Here is a 7,728-nt window from a genome sequence, read left to right on the forward strand (position 1 = left end):
ATAGACCCTCCCGGAGTACTTGCTAGTGAACGGGGCCTGGTCAGTCCTTGAGCAGATGGGATCTCCCCTGGCCAGGCGGAGTTGTAGGCCTCCCAAACTGACTGTACTCTTCTGGCTACCTTGCTAGAAGCGGATATAAGTAGCCCACGTCCCTGAGTGTACCGTGTGATGCTCACCCGTATGGCCGGTGACTCGGGGCCTTCTAATGGCTTCCGCTCCACGATGGCGGTGCTGGTCCCACGCGTGTGACCGTGCCTTCGGGTTTCTGGGCCTGAGGACCTGAAATCCCCTGCCGGTCGGCTTATGCTGCTGGGTAAGAGTTAGTCCCCACAGCCTCGGACGCCGGGTCCGGTAAGAAAGCTTCTCAGTCAGGGCGAGCTCTGCAGCTGCCAGCCCCTGACTCGTAGTAGTATTGCTTCTGCTGTTTCTTGTCTCTACTCTCCTTGACTGCTAACCCTGCTTCAGCCCCGGGTTTATATAGGGGAAGTTCTTCCCCTCCCAAGACTGGGCAGGAGGTGTGGCATGCACAGGATCCCTGACCAAAGGACCTCCCACCTGCTCTCAGACATAACATCTCTATCACTGTGGCAACCAGACCCCTGGGGTGTCACACTAACCTCAGTGCTAGGAAGGAGCGGGAGGGAATTGAGGGGGTGGTTCCTGCTAAGGCCCTGAAATAATAATAAGAGAGGCAGGAGAGTCTGACGCATGGTGGCGGAAAAGCTGCAGGTGCAAATAGGGAATGTGGTCTCGTGCGAGCAACTTGTGCATACTCGCTGTGTGTGAGTGTGCGCTTCCTAGGTACGGCGCGCTGCAGACAGTCAAAAGGGTTGCTCCCTTTCATTAAAAGTTAATCCCCGGCTGCAGGCTATTAGAAAGCAACTAACCGCGCTCTACTCACCCTACCCAGGTCTACCGGTGAGTCTCGCCGCTGCTCCCGGCCTGTGGCATTGGCCGCGACGCTGACGTTCCGTCGACAGCGCGGCAGGCGATCAGTGAGCTCAGCGGCTCTGAGCGGGGCGTTCTGTCTACAAGACCTTTTTAAGGAGCCAGCAAAAAAGTGAAGAGAAAGGAAAGCACAAAAGCACCTTGTCTTACTAAGCACTGGAAAGGGCAGCTGGCAACCGGACGTCAAAGTAGAAAAGCAGCAAGTGAGAGGCCTGTCTCTGCCTATGGCCACACCACCCTGAACACACCTGATCTTGTCTGATCTCGGATTATAAGCAGGGTTGGGCCTGGTTAGTACTTGGATGGGAGACCACCTGGGAATACCAGGTGCTGTAGGCTTTTGCTTTTTCTTACTTCCACCAGCAGGGGTCACTCTCCTCTATGCCTTTTTTCCATTCCTTTTTTCACAAGCGCACACATGCTCCTTTCTTCTTTTCATTTGCTTTCTCTCTTGCGCTATTTAATCCTTGCAAAATACCAGCATCCTTCTCATCACCGTGGACCTCCAGCATTGTTGCTTATTTACTTTTAATACTAGGCTTCTTTTCACCAGGATCAGCGACTCCCGCATGACTGGAGGCAACCACCGCTGACCTGGAGGCAACCACCGGTAACCTGGAGGCCAGTTTACAGCACAACCCAAGCAAAACACCTTTGCAGGCCACACGACCCCCCAGAAGAGCAGCTCAAATTCACTCGCAACCATCTCACCCTCTTCCTTCATTCACTCCTGGGCGTTTCGCTCCACCCCAAGTTGCGGGTCCAGCTTGCTCTTTCTGTCACATCCCCGCGATGAACGGTTTAGCCTGCAGGAGACCCTGCGCCGAGCCATTTTTAAACACATCTGATGCGGCAGGTGTTTTATTGCTCAACAAACAACACCTATAGGGACGGCACAGCCTATGCATCGGTCCTTCGGAGACCGCCCCAGAACGGCCAGAGTTCTCGTCCCCACGCGAGCCTGAGGAAGGCTGGCCGGGCGATGGGCCAAGCAGCGTCTACTGGCCATACCACCTTGGATACGTCCGATCTCAGAAGCAAAGCAGAGATGGGTTCGGAAATACTTGGTTGGGACACCTCCTGAGAACACCAGGTATTGTAGACAATTTTGATGACGTTTTGCCATCTTGCGCAGCTCGGCTAGCATTGAGTGGCGCCTTGCTGGACACCGACCTTACGTAAAGTAGAGGCTGGAATTCCCAAGCCTCCCAAGCCCCCCAAGACCTCTAAGATAAGGACGCAACCCCGCCGCCTCTACCAGGCCTCACACCGAGCTCCTTGCCACGGCTAGGAGTGCTTATTGACCCCGCAGCCGGCCGTATGCAAATGATGGCGTTAAAAGCATCTCGCGCTGTGAAGGGGCCAGGCTTTCAGCAGCTGCCCAGGGGATGGTTTTAGAGGGCGACCGCCTAACGAGGGCCAGCAGAAGTAACGTCTTCTTCTTCAAAGAAGCTTGTGTAACTAACCCAATCAGACAGCTGCCCAGGAGCTAACCTCAGTGCTAGGAAGGAGCGGGAGGGAATTGAGGGGGTGGTTCCTGCTAAGGCTCTGAAATAATAATAAGACAGGCAGGAGAGTCTGACGCATGGTGGCGGAAAAGCTGCAGGTGCAAATAGGGAATGTGGTCTCGTGCGAGCAACTTGTGCATGCTCGCTGTGTGTGAGTGTGCGCATCCTAGGTACGGCGCGCTGCAGACAGTCAAAAGGGTTGCTCCCTTTCATTAAAAGTTAATCCCCGGCTGCAGGCTATTAGAAAGCAACTAACCGCGCTCTACTCACCCTACCCAGGTCTACCGGTGAGTCTCGCCGCTGCTCCCGGCCTGTGGCATTGGCCGCGACGCTGACGTTCCGTCGACAGCGCGGCAGCCGATCAGTGAGCTCAGCGGCTGTGAGCGGGGCGTTCTGTCTACAAGACCTTTTTAAGGAGCCAGCAAAAAAGTGAAGAGAAAGGAAAGCATAAAAGCACCTTGTCTTACTAAGCACTGGAAAGGGCAGCCGGCAACCGGACGTCAAAGTAGAAAAGCAGCAAGTGAGAGGCTTGTCTCTGCCTATGGCCACACCACCCTGAACAAACCTGATCTCGTCTGATCTCCGATTATAAGCAGGGTTGGGCCTGGTTAGTACTTGGATGGGAGACCGCCTGGGAATACCAGGTGCTGTAGGCTTTTGCTTTTTCTTACTTCCACCAGCAGGGGTCACTCTCCTCTATGCCTTTTTTCCATTCCTTTTTTCACAAGCGCACACATGCTCCTTTCTTCTTTTCATTTGCTTTCTCTCTTGCGCTATTTAATCCTTGCAAAATACCAGCATCCTTCTCATCACCGTGGACCTCCAGCATTGTTGCTTATTTACTTTTAATACTAGGCTTCTTTTCACCAGGATCAGCGACTCCCGCATGACTGGAGGCAATCACCGCTGACCTGGAGGCAACCACCGGTAACCTGGAGGCCAGTTTACAGCACAACCCAAGCAAAACACCTTTGCAGGCCACACGACCCCCCAGAAGAGCAGCTCAAATTTACTCGCAACCATCTCACCCTCTTCCTTCATTCACTCCTGGGCGTTTCGCTCCACCCCAAGTTGCGGGTCCAGCTTGCTCTTTCTGTCACATCCCCGCGATGAACGGTTTAGCCTGCAGGAGACCCTGCGCCGAGCCATTTTTAAACACATCTGATGCGGCAGGTGTTTTATTGCTCAACAAACAACACCTATAGGGACGGCACAGCCTATGCATCGGTCCTTCGGAGACCGCCCCAGAACGGCCAGAGTTCTCGTCCCCACGCGAGCCTGAGGAAGGCTGGCCGGGCGATGGGCCAAGCAGCGTCTACTGGCCATACCACCTTGGATACGTCCGATCTCAGAAGCAAAGCAGAGATGGGTTCGGAAATACTTGGTTGGGACACCTCCTGAGAACACCAGGTATTGTAGACAATTTTGATGACGTTTTGCCATCTTGCGCAGCTCGGCTAGCATTGAGTGGCGCCTTGCTGGACACCGACCTTACGTAAAGTAGAGGCTGGAATTCCCAAGCCTCCCAAGCCCCCCAAGACCTCTAAGATAAGGACGCAACCCCGCCGCCTCTACCAGGCCTCACACCGAGCTCCTTGCCACGGCTAGGAGTGCTTATTGACACCGCAGCCGGCCGTATGCAAATGATGGCGTTAAAAGCATCTCGCGCTGTGAAGGGGCCAGGCTTTCAGCAGCTGCCCAGGGGATGGTTTTAGAGGGCGACCGCCTAACGAGGGCCAGCAGAAGTAACGTCTTCTTCTTCAAAGAAGCTTGTGTAACTAACCCAATCAGACAGCTGCCCAGGAGCTAACCTCAGTGCTAGGAAGGAGCGGGAGGGAATTGAGGGGGTGGTTCCTGCTAAGGCTCTGAAATAATAATAAGACAGGCAGGAGAGTCTGACGCATGGTGGCGGAAAAGCTGCAGGTGCAAATAGGGAATGTGGTCTCGTGCGAGCAACTTGTGCATGCTCGCTGTGTGTGAGTGTGCGCTTCCTAGGTACGGCGCGCTGCAGACAGTCAAAAGGGTTGCTCCCTTTCATTAAAAGTTAATCCCCGGCTGCAGGCTATTAGAAAGCAGCTAACCGCGCTCTACTCACCCTACCCAGGTCTACCGGTGAGTCTCGCCGCTGCTCCCGGCCTGTGGCATTGGCCGCGACTTTGACGTTCCGTCGACAGCGCGGCAGCCGATCAGTGAGCTCAGTGGCTCTGAGCGGGGCGTTCTGTCTACAAGACCTTTTTAAGGAGCCAGCAAAAAAGTGAAGAGAAAGGAAAGCACAAAAGCACCTTGTCTCACTAAGCACTGGAAAGGGCAGCCGGCAGCCGGACGTCAAAGTAGAAAAGCAGAAAGTGAGAGGCCTGTCTCTGCCTACGGCCACACCACCCTGAACACACCCGATCTCGTCTGATCTTGGAATCTAAGCAGGGTTGGGCCTGCTTAATACTTGGATGCGAGACCGCCTGGGAATAACAGGTGCTGTAGGCTTTTGCTTTTTCTTACTTCCACCAGCAGTGGTCACTCTCCTCTATGCCTTTTTTCCATTCCTTTTTTCACAAGCGCACACATGCTCCTTTCTTATTTTCATTTGCTTTCTCTCTTGCGCTATTTAATCCTTGCAAAATACCAGCATCCTTCTCATCACCGTGGGCCTCCAGCATTGTTGCTTATTTACTTTTAATACTAGGCTTCTTTTCACCAGGACCAGCGACTCTCGCATGACTGGAGGCAACCACCGCTGACCTGGAGGCAACCACTGGTAACCTGGAGGCCAGTTTACAGCACAACCCAAGCAAAACACCTTTGCAGGCCACACGACCCCCCCCGAAGAGCAGCTCAAATTCACTCGCAACCATCTCACCCTCTTCCTTCATTCACTCCTGGGCGTTTCGCTCCACCCCAAGTTGCGGGTCCAGCTTGCTCTTTCTGTCACATCCCCGCGATGAACGGTTTAGCCTGCAGGAGACCCTGCGCCGAGCCATTTTTAAACACATCTGATGCGGCAGGTGTTTCATTGCTCAACAAACAACACCTATAGGGACGGCACAGCCTATGCATCGGTCCTTCGGAGACCGCCCAAGAACGGCCAGAGTTCTCGTCCCCACGCGATCCTGAGGAAGGCTGGCCAGTCGATGGGCCAAGCAGCGTCTACTGGCCATACCACCTTGGATACGTCCGATCTCAGAAGCAAAGCAGAGATGGGTTCGGAAATACTTGGTTGGGACACCTCCTGAGAACACCAGGTATTGTAGACAATTTTGATGACGTTTTGCCATCTTGCCCAGCTCGGCTAGCATGGAGTGGCGCATTGCTGGACACCGACCTTACGTAAAGTAGAGGCTGGAAGTCCCAAGCCTCCCAAGCCCCCCAAGACCTCTAAGATAAGGAAGCAACCCCGCCGCCTCTACCAGGCCTCACACCGAGCTCCTTGCCACAGCTAGGAGTGCTTATTGACCCCGCAGCCGGCCGTATGCAAATGATGGCGTTAAAAGCATCTCTCTCGCGCTGTGAAGGGGCCAGGCTTTCAGCAGCTGCCCAGGGGATGGTTTTAGAGGGCGACCGCCTAACGAGGGCCAGCAGAAGTAACGTCTTCTTCTTCAAAGAAGCTTGTGTAACTAACCCAATCAGACAGCTGCCCAGGAGCTGACCTCAGTGCTAGGAAGGAGCGGGAGGGAATTGAGGGGGTGATTCCTGCTAAGGCCCTGAAATAATAATAAGACAGGCAGGAGAGTCTGACGCATGGTGGCGGAAAAGCTGCAGGTGCAAATAGAGAATGTGGTCTCGTGCGAGCAACTTGTGCATGCTCGCTGTGTGTGAGTGTGCGCTTCCTAGGTACGGCGCGCTGCAGACAGTCAAAAGGGTTGCTCCCTTTCATTAAAAGTTAATCCCCGGCTGCAGGCTATTAGAAAGCAACTAACCGCGCTCTACTCACCCTACCCAGGTCTACCGGTGAGTCTCGCCGCTGCTCCCGGCCTGTGGCATTGGCCGCGACGCTGACGTTCCGTCGACAGCGCGGCAGCCGATCAGTGAGTTCAGCGGCTCTGAGCGGGGCGTTCTGTCTACAAGACCTTTTTAAGGAGCCAGCAAAAAAGTGAAGAGAAAGGAAAGCACAAAAGCACCTTGTCTTACTAAGCACTGGAAAGGGCAACCGGACGTCAAAGTGGAAAAGCAGCAAGTGAGAGGCCTGTCTCTGCTTACAGTCACACCACCCTGAACACACCTGATCTTGTCTGATCTTGGAAGCTAAGCAGGGTTGGGCCTGGTTAGTACTTGGATGGGAGACCACCTGGGAATACCAGGTGCTGTAGGCTTTTGCTTTTTCTTACTTCCACCAGCAGGGGTCACTCTCCTCTATGCCTTTTTTCCATTCCTTTTTTCACAAGCGCACACATGCTCCTTTCTTCTTTTCATTTGCTTTCTCTCTTGCGCTATTTAATCCTTGCAAAATACCAGCATCCTTCTCATCACCGTGGGCCTCCAGCATTGTTGCTTATTTACTTTTAATACTAGGCTTCTTTTCACCAGGACCAGCGACTCCCGCATGACTGGAGGCAACCACCGGTAACCTGGAGGCCAGTTTACAGCACAACCCAAGCAAAACACCTTTGCAGGCCACACGACCCCCCCAAAGAGCAGCTCAAATTCACTCGCAACCATCTCACCCTCTTCCTTCATTCACTCCTGGGCGTTTCGCTCCACCCCAAGTTGCGGGTCCAGCTTGCTCTTTCTGTCACATCCCCGCGATGAACGGTTTAGCCTGCAGGAGACCCTGCGCCGAGCGATTTTTAAACACATCTGATGCGGCAGGTGTTTCATTGCTCAACAAACAACACCTATAGGGACGGCACAGCCTATGCATCGGTCCTTCGGAGACCGCCCCAGAACGGCCAGAGTTCTCGTCCCCACGCGAGCCTGAGGAAGGCTGGCCGGGCGATGGGCCAAGCAGCGTCTACTGGCCATACCACCTTGGATACGTCCGATCTCGGAAGCAAAGCAGAGATGGGTTCAGAAATACTTGGTTGGGACACCTCCTGAGAACACCAGGTATTGTAGACAATTTTGATGACGTTTTGCCATCTTGCCCAGCTCGGCTAGCATTGAGTGGCGCCTTGCTGGACACCGACCTTACGTAAAGTAGAGGCTGGAAGTCCCAAGCATCCCAAGCCCCCCAAGACCTCTAAGATAAGGACGCAACCCCGCCGCCTCTACCAGGCCTCACACCGAGCTCCTTGCCACGGCTAGGAGTGCTTATTGACCCCGCAGCCGGCCGTATGCAAAT

The 7,728-nt window shown here is 54.1% G+C and overlaps 3 non-coding genes and 1 pseudogene across 3 annotated transcripts; all 4 read left to right on the top strand.

Annotated features, from left to right (window-relative positions):
• The first annotated feature begins 1,168 nt into the window (after nt 1–1,168).
• LOC141266938 (5S ribosomal RNA) lies at nt 1,169–1,287 on the top strand. The gene has a single exon (XR_012320957.1). It is a non-coding gene; the product is annotated as a 5S ribosomal RNA (ribosomal RNA).
• Nucleotides 1,288–2,993: 1,706 nt separating this feature from the next.
• Nucleotides 2,994–3,112, top strand: LOC141266431 (5S ribosomal RNA). The gene has a single exon (XR_012320468.1). It is a non-coding gene; the product is annotated as a 5S ribosomal RNA (ribosomal RNA).
• Nucleotides 3,113–4,818: 1,706 nt separating this feature from the next.
• Nucleotides 4,819–4,937, top strand: LOC141267581 (5S ribosomal RNA; annotated as a pseudogene).
• Nucleotides 4,938–6,641: 1,704 nt separating this feature from the next.
• Nucleotides 6,642–6,760, top strand: LOC141266426 (5S ribosomal RNA). Its single transcript, XR_012320463.1, has one exon. It is a non-coding gene; the product is annotated as a 5S ribosomal RNA (ribosomal RNA).
• Nucleotides 6,761–7,728: the final 968 nt, after the last annotated feature.

The sequence above is a fragment of the Phyllobates terribilis genome, unplaced genomic scaffold, assembly GCF_046119375.1.
Source record: "Phyllobates terribilis strain yellow unplaced genomic scaffold, ASM4611937v1 Scaffold_4__5_contigs__length_816908805, whole genome shotgun sequence".
Lineage (NCBI taxonomy): Eukaryota > Metazoa > Chordata > Amphibia > Anura > Dendrobatidae > Phyllobates > Phyllobates terribilis.